The sequence below is a fragment of the Chiloscyllium plagiosum genome, chromosome 5 (assembly GCF_004010195.1).
Source record: "Chiloscyllium plagiosum isolate BGI_BamShark_2017 chromosome 5, ASM401019v2, whole genome shotgun sequence".
NCBI classification, from domain to species: domain Eukaryota; kingdom Metazoa; phylum Chordata; class Chondrichthyes; order Orectolobiformes; family Hemiscylliidae; genus Chiloscyllium; species Chiloscyllium plagiosum.
The window spans coordinates 102,640,124-102,653,776 of NC_057714.1; positions in this window are offsets into that span (position 1 = coordinate 102,640,124).

A 13,653-nucleotide genomic window follows, 5' to 3' on the forward strand; every position below is an offset into this window, starting at 1 on the left:
ACCTTGCTCACCAGTCTCCCATGGAGAACCTTGTCGAACGCCTTACTGAAGTCCATATAGATCACATCTACTGCTCTGCCCTCATCAATCCTCTATGCTACTTCTTCAAAAATCTCAGTCAAGTTTGTGAGACATGATTTCCCACACACAAAGCCATGTTGACTGTCCTTAATCAGTCCTTGCCTTTCCAAATACATGTACATCCTGTCCCTCAGGATTCCCTCCAACAACTTGCCCACCACCGACGTCAGGCTCACTGGTCTATAGTTCCCTGGCTTGTCCTTACCACCTTTCTTAAATAGTGGCACCACATTAGCCAACCTCCAGTCTTCCGGCACTTCACCTGTGACTATCGATGGTACAAATGTCTCAACAAGAGGCCCAGCAATCACTTCTCTAGCTTCCCACAGAGTTCTAGGGTACACCTGATCAGCTCCTGGGGATTTGTCCACCTGTATGCATTTCAAGACATCCAGCACTTTCTCCTCTGTAATGTGGACACTTTGCAAGATGTCACCATATATTTCCCTACATTCTATACCTTCCATATCCTTTTTGACAGTAAATACCGATGCAAAATACTTATTTAGTATCTCCCCCATTTTCTGCAGCTCTACACAAAGGCCGCCTTGTTGATCTTTGAGGGGCCCTATTCTCTCCCTAGTTACCCTTTTGTCCTTAATATATTTGTAAAAACCCTTTGGATTCTCCTTAATTCTATTTGCCAAAGCTATTTCATGTCCCCTTTTAGCCCTCCTGATTTCCCTCTTAAGTGTACTCGTACTGCCTTTATAGTCTTCTCAGGATTCATGCTATCTATCCTGTCTATACCTGACATATGATTCCTTTTTTTTCTTAACCAAACCCTCAATTTCGTTAGTTAAGATTAAGATGAAGAAGAACTTTTTACACTTAGAGGGTGGTGAATGTTTGGAATTCTCCACCCCAGTAGGCTGTGAAAAATCAGTTATTGAGCATGCTGAAGATAGATATTGATAGATTTCTGGAGATTGATGAGATATTGTTGGAAAGGGACATCATGATAGATGGTCCGTCATGCTCTGACTGAATAACAGAGCAGGCTCGATGGGCTGATTGGCCTACACCTATTCCTATGTTCCTATTTCCTATATCGCAATCAGCCTAGGCCTCTGGTTTACTGACCCAGTGATACTATTTCTGGTCCCCCATCTCCACTCTGACATTTTCTGATGGATGAGATACTGGAGAGATTCTTCCATCAGTAGTTTAGTATGAAGCAAGTTGAAAACAATGAGACAGCGAAGATAGAAGAAGAAACAAGAGAAAAATAATGATTTTATATTGTTATGGATTCTATATTGAGTGCCTCCACTCCTGGTTTAGTCAAATTAGGATTAACACCTTTGAAGTCAGAAAACTGTGACATCAAGTAATCAACTAAGACATAACAATTAAGGGATTTCTCTACCTCAGGTGTAATGTAAACAGCAATATTTTAAAGTAAATTGATCATATTCTTTGAATTGAGAGTGAACTGAAACTCAAATTTCATTGTTATAGTTTGTGATATGATTATGTTTTATGTGTATTAAAATCAACCTTGACATTGGGTATTTTGCTTTTACATAAAAATAAATTGCATTACACCTTTTTACAGGCATAAAAATCAGCAAATAATTATCGTGCAGAAGAAAGTCTTTCAAACTGTCATGTCTTCACTGACTCTCCAAAAGAACATCAAAGTTTAGGCACATTCATCTGCCCCTTTCACTATATTCCTGTACGTTTTTGTATTTAAGTCATTATTTAATACCCTCTTGAATGCCTCAGTCAAGTCTGATTCCAACACACTTCCAGATGGTGCATTCCACATCTGAATCATAAGCCTGGTGGACTGGTTAGATCACATGGAATATAGGGAAAGCTAGCCAATTGGATACAAAATTGGCTTGAAGGTAGGAGACAGAGGTAGGAGATAGAGGTAGGTGAAAGATTGCTTTTTAGACTGGAGGCCTGTGACTAGCAGTGTCCCACTAGGATCGATGCTGGGTCCACTGCTTTTTTTCATTTCTATAAATGATTTGGATGTGAATTTAGGAGATGTGGCTAATAAGTTTGCAGATGACATCAAAATTGATGGTGTTGTGGACAGCGAAGAAAGTTACCTCAGAGTACAACAGGATTTTATCAGATTAATGTGAGGGGCAGCATTTTTGTAAGGCAAATCAGGGCAGGACTTATAAACTTAATGGTAAGGTCCTGGGGAGTGTTCCCAAACAAAGAGACCTTGGGGTGCAGTTTCAAAGTTCCTTGAAGTTGCAGGTATACAAGGTAGTGAAAATGGTGTTAGGTACCAAAGAGTCTGTTTCCCTGCTGTAATCTCTGTGACTCTGTGTGAACAAGTTTCTTCTCACATCAGGGCCTAACTGATGATCCAACTGATCTCATAATGAAATCCATCCAGTTTGTGTTCAGGACCTGCCCTAGTACCATTTGACCTGAATACAACTGAAGCTGCTACACTGAAAGTGATGGTAAAGTTTGGATGGATATGTTGTCAAAGGTCTTGCCATAAGTCTGGAGCTGGATGGCATTGGATGGAGGGGGCTGGAGATCCTGTTTTCTTGAATGCAGTTGCAATTAATATATAATTTGCTTCCTTTGCAAATCACTTTAAATCTGAGCTCTCTTGTTCTTGAAGGGGGAGCAGTTTCTCCTTGTATATTCTGTCCCACTCACATTTGAGCATACCCTCCATCAGATTGGCATCATTAACACTCTAGGTTTTTTTTAGATTAGATTACATTACAGCGTGGAAACAGGCTCCTCGGCCCAACAAGTCCACACCGACCCGCCGAAGCGCAACCCACCCATGCCCCTACATTTACCCCTTACCTTACACTACGGGCAATTTAGCATGGCCAATTCACCTGACCTGCACATCTTTTGGACTGTGGGAGGAAACCGGAGCACCCGGAGGAAACCCACGCAGACACGGGGAGAATGTGCAAACTCCACACAGTCAGTCGCCTGAGGCGGGAATTGAACCCGGGTCTCAGGCGCTGTGAGGTTTTAGGTCACATCCCAACCAATTAGCACTTGGCTCATTTCGATCAACAAGTCACAAACATTTCAATTTTCACAACAAACCACAAGATTACAGCAAGAAGAAATAAAAATCACATTCACCGCATATATTTAGTGAGATTGTACAACACATTGCAAAGCCTTAGCATTGTCTTCAAGATGATTTCTGAATGTCAGATACCACACACACACACACACTGACGTGTGCACATGGACACCCACACACACAGAGACACACACACACTCTCTCTCTCTCTCTCTCTCTCTTTCTGGAGACAACTGAAGAGACTGCTGCACTCAACTGTTTTAAGTTTATAAATCAATTTTTTCAAGTACATATTATAAATAACTGCCAAAGCTGGAGGGAAATGAAAGATAGTCATTTAATGTACTGACTTGTAATTTCATTTCTATATTTGCCACAAAATGGTAACAATATTTATATATTAATGGCATTAGCATTCAAGAAAGCAGGACCTATACAATATCATCCAGGTCCATACATATGACAAGACTCGCACCAACCTTTGGCAACATATCCGTTCAAACTTTACCATCACTTGACAGTGTAGCTGCCTCAATCATATTCAGGCCAACCGGTGCTAGGCCAGTTCCTGAATACAGACTGGATGGTTTTCATTATGAGATTGGTTGGATCACCATTTTGTCCCTGATGTGGCCAAACAAATATCAGATCTGACATGAACAAAGAGGTTTATCTGAAGGCATTCATTTCAGGTAGCCACGAGAAATGCCTGAAAGTAAGACCTCTGGCCAAATTATTCATGGCCTCAACCCCCTGGCAAAATAATTATAAAAATAGGGAAGTTTTGTTAAATCTACAGTGAAACCACTGCTGGATTACTGTAAACTGTCCTGGTCCCTTTATCTAAGCAAAGATGTACAGGCATTGGAGACACAGAGAAGGTTCCCTCGGCTGATCCTGGGAATGGAAGGATTTTCTTGAAGCTGAGTACGTTGGGCTGCTATTCATTAGGGTTTAGAAGAATGAGAGAACATATTAGAAACATAGTGAAACGTAAAATTCTTAAAGCACTTGACCAGGTAGATGCAAAGGGGTTGGTTTCCCCTGTGGGAGAAGCTAGGACCAGTGGATAAGGGGTCAGCTATTTAAGATGGAGTTGAGGAGTTTTTTTCTCTCAGATGGTAATGAATCTATAGACTTTCTTTACTGCAGCACTGGTGAGACTGGGCCAATCAGTATATTCAAGGTTGAGATAGATTTTCATCAGACAGGGAATCAAGAGTTATGGGCATGAGGCAGGAAAGTAGAGTTGAGGACTATCAGATCAGCCGTGATCTCCTTGACTAGTGGAATAGAGTGAATGGACAGAGTGGATTAGTGGTGCTGGAAGAGCATAGCAGTTCAGGCAGCATCCAAGGAGCTTCGAAGGTCCTGGGCCTCCTTCACCGCCCCTCCCTCGCCACCAGACACCTGGAGGAAGAACGTCTCATCTTCCGCCTCGGAACACTTCAACCCCAGGGCATCAATGTGGACTTCAACAGTTTCCTCATTTCCCCTTCCCCCACCTCACCCTAGTTCCAAACTTCCAGCTCAGCACTGTCCCCATGACTTGTCAGGAGTTGTCCTACCTGCCTATCTAAACGTCGATTGCGAAGCTCCTTGGATGCTGCCTAAACTGCTGTGCTCTTCCAGCACCACTAATCCAGAATCTGGTTTCCAGCATCTGCAGTCATTGTTTTTACCTGAATGGACAGCGTGGCCTACTCCTGTTCCCATGCCTTATGGCCCCTATAGATGAGGCACCAACCTTCGGATTGCTGGCTTGTTTATCATTGCAGCCCTGTTAGACTCAGAAAAGGATTGCTAAATTCTCCCCATTATTGCTGCAGGCAAAAGGCCTATTTACAGACTCAGAGTTCTGTATATTACAAGTCCCCATATTAGCTGGAACAATATCAGAATATCTGTGCAAGTTACTGATTCCCTCAATTAATGAGAAACTAATGAATTACGCTACATATTTGCCTTGTCTACGCAGATTTTGGAGCTATGGTCTGCTATGGTTTAGAAGTCAACGAATGGCCAATGGTAGGTGATTTTGGATCTCTCCACATGACCCATCAGATGTATGTTTATTGATCTATTAGCCACCAGAAAGTGTACAGGAGAGTATTACACTCTGACTTCTCCCTCTCTTTAGTGGCAAATTAACGTGTGACTGAATGATGGCAAAGTTAGGAATTCTGGAAAATATTTAGGGAAAAATATATCCTGCCAATGTTATATAGAAGAGCCTAATGTCTCTTCACCTATTAAGCCGATCTTTCAAGAAACCAGGGAGATCAGCATTTCTCTCTGTCAACTACCTAACATGACAAAAATTATCTCAATATGCATTTACCAATGTCTGTACTAAGGCAGGTGATAACACATTTAAAATAGATAGCATCACATTAACACCTGCCTAAAAATAATGCGCAGAGGAATGTTGTACAACACATTATTTATTTTCACCTGAACTTTTGACATTCACAGAATATACCCCAGAGTTCTCAGTTAACATGTGCACACAACTTTCCACAACACATTACAAGCAATATGAATCTTTGAGGCCATAAGCATAGATAAAGACTGCTTTTCACCAATTGTCAATTTGGGTTCTGATGCCTGAATTTGTAACTGAGTCCATTACAGTCTTAATCCAAACATGGACAAGTGAGCTGAATTTCAGGAATAAGATGAGAATGGCTTTCCATGACATTCAGTCAACATCTGACCAAGTATATCATCAAGGAGTATTATTATAAATGAAGTCAATTGATATCAGGGGCAAATTTCTCCATTGGTTAGAGTCATACTCAGCACAAAGGAAGATGGTTGCAGCAGCTGGAAGCTAATCCCCTTTGTCCCGAGGCCCTTGTTGCAGATATTCCTTAGTAGTAGTTACCAGGTATTGATAATCTCCAACAAGAGAGAATCTAATCAAGTCCTCTTGACATTCAATTATGATGCCATCACTGAATCATCCACCAGCAATATCTTGGGGGTAGTTTACCAGAGTGGGGAAGTGATGGCCTAATGGCATTTTCACCGGGCTGTTAATCCAGAGAACCAGCTAATGTTCTGGGCACCTGGGTTCGAAACCTGCCATAGCATTGGTGAAATTTAAATTCAGTTAAGATATCTAATAATGAATTGATTTTTAGGAAAAGCTCCCATCATCTGATTCTTTAAGGAAGGAAACTGCCATCCTTATCTGGTTTGGCTTAGATGTGACTCCAGACCCCACAGCAATGTGATTGACTGTTAAATGCCCACTGGGCAAATAGGGATGGGTAATGAATGCTGGCCTGGTCAGCGATGCCCTCATCACATGGATGAACAACAAAAAGAAACTAAACTTGGCTAATCATGTGCCTATGAGAAGAGGGGAGAGGCTGGGAATTCTGCAATGAAACTGACCTTCTGACTCCCTAAAGGCTGTCTATCCACTACAAGGAGCAAATCCAGCATGAAATGCATTACCTTCCACTCTCATAGAGGAGTGCAACTCCAATAACACTCAAAAAGGTCAACACCATCCAGGACAAAGCAGTCGCTTGATGGGCGTCCCATTCACCACCTTAAAGTGCACTGCCTCTATCACCAATACATAATTGAGGCAGTGCTTGTCATCTATAAGATGCAATATAGAAATCACCAAGACTCATTTGACAACACCTTTCAAACTTGTGACTTTTATCACTGAGAACAGCCAGGGCAGCAGACTCGTAGGGCACACACCATTCTGACCTGGAACTAGGTCATCATTGATTCGCAGTCTTTGAGTCAAAGTCCTGGAATGTCCTCCCTTATAGCTCTGTGGGTGTGCCTATCCTCCATAGAATGCAGCAGTTCAAGAGAGCAGCTCAACCAACACAATCTTGTGGGCGGCACGGTAGCAGTGGGCGGCACGGTAGCACAGTGGTTAGCACTGCTGCTTCACAGCGCCAGAGACCCGGGTTCAATTCCCGCCTCAGGCGACTCTCTGTGTGGAGTTTGCACATTCTCCCCGTGTCTGCGTGGGTTTCCTCCGGGTGCTCCGGTTTCCTCCCACAATCCAAAAAAAGTGCAGGTTAGGTGAATTGGCCATGCTAAATTGCCCGTAGTGTTAGGTGAAGGGGTAAATGTAAGAGAATGGGTCTGGGTGGGTTACGCTTCGGCGGGTCGGTGTGGACTTGCTGGGCCGAAGGGCCTGTTTCCACACTGTAAGTAATATAATCTAATCTAATCTCTGAGGCACTTCCGGATGAATAGCAAATACTGGCCTTACAGCTGATTGGGATAAACAAATGAAACCGTTGTGTTAAAGGGCTTAAAAAAACAGAAAGGCTGAATTTCCAGGCTTCAGGCAGACTCCAGAGCAATTTGAAAGGCCAGAATTTGTTATCCATCATCAATTGCATGTATGGAATGAGCTGCCAGAGAAAGTGGTGGAGGCTGGTACAATTGCAACATTTAAGAGGCATTTGGATGGGTATACGAATAGGAAGGGTTTGGAGGGATATGGGCCAGGTGCTGGCAGGTGGGACTAGATTGGATTGGGATATCTGGTCGGCATGGATGGGTTGGACCGAAGGGTCTGTTTCCATGCTGTACATCTCTATGACTCTATGACTCAATAATTGCCCTCAAGAGCCAAACATATTGCTGTGGGTCTGGAGTTACATACATTCCAGACCGGGTAAGAATGGTAGACTTCTTCCCTTAAAGGGCATGAGTGAATCATCAGGCTTTCACATCAATGAGTGATAGATTCTTGGTCATTTTAATATGGAGGTGTTGGTTTTGGACTGGAGTGGACAAGGTCAGAAGTCAGACAACACCAGGTCATAGTTCAACAGGTTTACAGAGGAACCTTGATTATCTGAAGGAGACAGGCAGGGAGTATTTTGTTTGGTCAATTGAATTCTGGATAATTGAATGCCAGATAACAGTATTTAGCCAAGCATCAGGTCCTTGCGATCTTGCCGAATAATCCAATACCTGGATAATCAAATGCCGGATAATCGAGCTTCCTCTGTATTTGAAATCACAAGCTTTCAGAGTGTTGCCCCTTCCTCAGGTGAACCAAAGGTGATGTTCTGAAAGCTTGTGATTTCCAATAAACCTGTTGGACTATAACCTGGTGGCCATCAGACTTCTGTTCATGGTCATTATTACTGAGGATAGTCCCTTTAAGATCAATCTACACTTCTCAAAAAGCCAAAGAGGAATTGCATGTATTTTCATATGATACATGAAGAGACCATGAGTATCACAACTCTCATTTGGGTCTTATCAACACTTGGCATACTGTAAATAATCTGTTAGCATCGGCAAGCCTTCGTTGTATTGATATGCAACACATCCCATTTTCTTTTTGCAGTGAAATGATTTGTTAAGCTGATTATCCAGATAAGGTTATACTGCTGAAAGACTCCGCTCAAATAAAAGATCCTCAATCTACGTCACTTATTGCTACTACTTGGGGATGTCAGTCTATGTTACTAATCAAATAATGCCTTGGAAGCTTCACAGCTGAGTTATTTGGACAGTTCTGCTGATGATCTTTCTTACCTGGACAGCCTAATAACATCTGGTTGGAAAAGTGATCAAGAAATAAGGAAATGCATGACAGCCATTGAAATCACTATCTTCACAAAAATATCAGACGTATTTCAAATAAGACCATCTGTAAGGAACCAAAATGAGATTACTAAAATACCATATCTGCTCAACATTGATGTTATTGATGCAAAAGTATAAGCATGACCAAGATAATCAAAGGTAGGAAAGGTGTAGTTTCTGAGAAGGATGAAGTGGATTAGTTGCACAACTCCCAACTGATGAGAAGGTTTTGAGCAATGTAGCACACAAAAAGAACTTTTGTGAATGATTGTCAGGAGACAACTACATATTTGGGTACATATTTAGGAGAAATGAGAATATCTGGTTGTGACTAGTAAAAAGAGTGGGTAGCTGAGCAAAAGAGAAATAAAAGAGAAACCTGTACAAACAGTTTGAGAAGAACAGGTTCAGTATAAGATTTCAGAATAAGAAGATATTAGCTATTATCAAGAACTGTGGAAGTGGAGAGCCATGATCAGTGACATTGTTAAATGCGACACCTGAAGAAAAGAGAATCCTAATGGTAAAAGTATATTCATACAAGAAACAAAAATGGTGAATGTCTACACATAGAACTTCAAGTTTCACCTTTTCTTATGACTGGACTGACAATTCACATCATTGTGATACTGCTGCCAAGATCACTGACTCACATACACATACACACACACACTTGGGACTAATCTTATCCCAATCCGGAATCTGATTGATTGAATTGGATGGAAGCTGACATTGCTGTCTGTGAATTCAGGCAAAAGTAAAACCCAGCATTCCTTCCTTTCCCAACCAGTTCCTTGATGAACAAAACCAAAAACAGAAATTGCTGGAAAAGTTTTGCAGGTCTGGCGACATCTGTGGAGAGAAATCAAAGTTAACGTTTGGGTCCACTGACCCTTCCTCAGAACATCTTGATTAACAAATCTGGTTCAAGTTGTTCCAAGTGACCCACAGGAGCTGAGAAAAGTGTCCACCAGAAGTGATTCCTTTCACATTGTCATGATAAAAAGAACTTAATGGATATTGCACCCCTATGATAATATAATAAATGATAAAGGTGGAGACCAGAACTCACAGCCATAAATATTAGCACCTGAATTCTGCTGTATTAAGGGGGCTTGCCAAACAAAGTATTCACTTTTGTTACTCAACTGAAACTGACAACAACTTACAGGAGCTCAGACAGGAACAGAATAAGCACAGCAATCAGACATTGCTCTCAGTGAGAACACATTCCGCCATTGGGTCTGCAGCAGAGGTTCCCACAAAGTGCCAACTCCATAATTAACTTTCTCTGATTACTGCTCAGCACACTGACTAGCCAGCAAAAAAAACTCTCATTTCATGTTGGTGGAATGCCAAACTCCTCCATAATTATGAAAAACTTCATTTACTTCTAAAAACATTTCTAAAAGTGCTTTTTGTTCATTAAAAATGAGCCTCAGTTTTATTTCAGCTTCTCTCTAATGCATTTACTACATTAGCTAAAAATTGTGAAAATTTGAGAAGTGAAGAATTTTAAGTGTTTTTGAACTCCCTGAATTTCTATATGTACGTGCATTTCAATTTAGCTTGATTGGCTACCAGCTTGCTGGTATTGCAGGCTTTTGCTATTCATTCATAGAATGAAGGCATCACTGGTGAGGTGAACACTTAATGCCTATCCCCAGTTTTGAGTCAACCACATTGCTGTGGGTCTGGAGTCACATGTAGGCCAGACCAGGCAACTTGCTTCTCTAAAATGAACAAAGTAGGGATTTCTGACAATTGATAACAGTTTCAGGATCATCATCGGACTCTTAATTCCAGATTTTTATTGAATTCAAATTCCACCATCTGCCATGGCAGGATTCAAACCCAGTCCCTGCATTAACTGCATGAACATCCCAATCATACCATCACTAGGCCATTGCCTCCCCTTGCTCAATGCCAGCTCTATAAACTGCCCCAAGGACTGACGAAATTTCTGCTTTGAAAATCACTATATCACCAGCAGCAGCTTTCTCTGAGGTCAGTATCTTTGCTTTGCTTCTAGCTGGTCACAAATATATCCAGTTAAGAATTCAAATATACTTCTTTAACCAAAGTGTGGTTAGAACCTGGCGCTGACTGCAATAAGAATTACTTCAGCAGAATAATGTAGATGCAAGTGGCATCTAGATAAAAACATGAAGGAAAAGAACAGCTATGGTTATGTTGATGAGGTTAGGTCAAGAGTTATGGGAAGAGGCTTGTAAGGAGATTAAAACACCTATTTGGGCATACTGGAGCAAATGTACTGATCCTACTATAAATCTTTTGTTTTGGAAAAATAGCCTATTTTGACAAAGCAAACTGGAAAATAGATATTGTAGGGAACCGTTTTATAGCAGTTCAGCATAGGCTCTGCAATGCGCCTCAGGAATTTTTCCAGGCTCTGAACACATGGGATATGGCAAGAAATTCAGGAGAATGGTGCGAGATATTGAAAGTAGCAAGTGAGATATCTTAACATAGGCTCCAAATGTTAAGACACGATTCAGGCTAGTGAGCAGCGAGAGGTGCATTATGGGGATAATTGCTCATAGCTATTACTACCAATCCTTACTACCTAATCACAGCCCATTAATATGCAGACTCCCATTCTCCCACCCACAGATAGAAATTAGACATTGAGAATTCCCAACATGAAAACCAAGTTGATTACTTGGTGACTTCAGCTTGTAACTTGCTCCTCCATACGTCAACCTTGGATACCCAGAAGCAACATCTCACGGCACACTTCAAGCACACTGACACAATGGGTCCATGGACATTGGCATCTGACATATGCCAGCCTCTTCAACTCATCATGTCACATCTCCAATGCACATACAATACACTATATCAGCACATTACTCTAATGCTCTGGCAAGGAGGCATTCGACAGGAAGCCAGTTCACAGACTGGACTAGGCTGCTAGACCAGAATTCTTGAGTGTTATTTTAGTGCTCATTGGCATCTACCTTGAACTGTATGGTTCCTGATGAAGGGCTTGTGCCCAAAATGTTGATTTTCCTGCTCCTCGGATGCTGCCTGGTCAGCAGTCATCAGTCAAAAGGGGGGACATGTTACTGCAGGACACATTGCCATTCAGTCTCACAGCTGTACCACGTGCCAGCCAAGTATGTATCAAACATACTGTACGTGCTGCAAGCAGACATATGTTGAAGTCTAAGGGGAGTAGTCCTCAGTCAAGTCCTATTACCCACCCTCGACCTCTTCATTTCCAACTGCTGCCGGAAAATTAACCGCCTCAACCTGTCTACCCCCTGCCCCAACTCCAACCTCTCACCCTCCAATCCCTCTGCTCCAATCCCGACCTCACCATCAAACCAGCAGATAAAGGGGGCGCAGTGGTAGTCTGGTGCACTGACCTCTACACCGCTGAAGCCAGACGCCAACTCGAGGACACCTCCTCCTACCGCCCTCTCGACCATGACCCCACCCCCCATCACCAAACCATCATCTCCCAGACCATACAGAACCTCATCACCTCAGGAGATCTTCCACCCTTAGCTTCCAACCTCATAGCCTGGGAACCCCGCACTGCCCGTTTCTACCTCCTTCCCAAGATCCACAAGCCTGACCACCCTGTCCGATCCATTGTCTCAGCATGCTCCTGCCCCACTGAACTCATTTCTACCTACCTCGACACTGTCCTATCCATCCCTAGTCCAGGAACTCCCCACATATGTTCAAGACACCACCCATGCCCTACACCTTCTCCAAGATTTCCATTTCCCTGGCCCCCAATGCCTCATCTTCACCATGGCTATCCAATCCCTTTATACCTCCATCCGCCATGACCAGGGCCTCCAAGTCCTCCGTTTCTTCCTCTCCCGACATCCCCAATAGTACCCTTCCACTGACATTCTCATTCGTTTGCCCGAACTGGTCCTCACCCTTAACAATTTCTCCTTCGAATCCTCCCACTTCCTCCAAACCAAAGGGGTAGCCATAGGCACCCGTATGGGCCCCAGCTATGCCTGCCTGTTTGTTGGCTACGTAGAACAGTCCATCTTCTGTAATTACATTGGCACCACTCCCCACCTCTTCCTCCGCTACATTGATGACTGCCATCTCGTGCACCCGCGAGGAGATTGAGCAATTCATCAACTTCACCAACACATTCCACCCTGACCTTAAATTTACCTGAACCATCTCTGACATCTCCCTCCCCTTCCTGGACCTTTCCATCTCCATTAATGACGACCGACTTGACACCGACATTTTTTACAAACCCAACGATTCCCACAGCTACCTGGATTACACTTCTTCCCACCCTACTTCCTGAAAGAATACCATCCCGTATTCCCAAATCCTCCGTCTCCGCTGTATCTGCTCCCAGGAGAACCAGTTCCACCACAGAACACAGAACACAGAGACCGCAATTTCCCTTCCCACGTGGTTAAAGATGCCCTCCGAAGCATCTTGTCCACATCCCACACCTCCGCCCTCAGACCCCACCCATCCAACCATAACAAGGACAGAACCCCCCGGTGCTCACCTTCTGTCCTACCAACCTTCGCATAAACCAAATCATCCGCCGACATTTCCGCCACCTCCAAACAGACCCCACTACCAGGGATATATTTCCCTCCCTACCCCTTTCCACCTTCCGCAAAGACCGTTCCCTCCGTGACTACCTGGTCAGGTTCACGCCACCCTACAACTCACCCTGCCGCCCTGGCATCTTGCCCTGCCACCGCAGGAATCGCAAAACCTGCGCCCACACCTCCTCCCTCACCTCCATCCAAGGCCCTAAAGGAGCCTTCCACATCCATCAAAGTTTTACCTGTACATCCACCAATATCATTTATTGTATCCGTTGCTCCCGATGCGGTCTCCTCTACATTGGGGAGACTGGACGCCTTCTAGCAGAGCGCTTTAGGGAACATCACTGGGACACCCGCACCAATCAACCACACCGC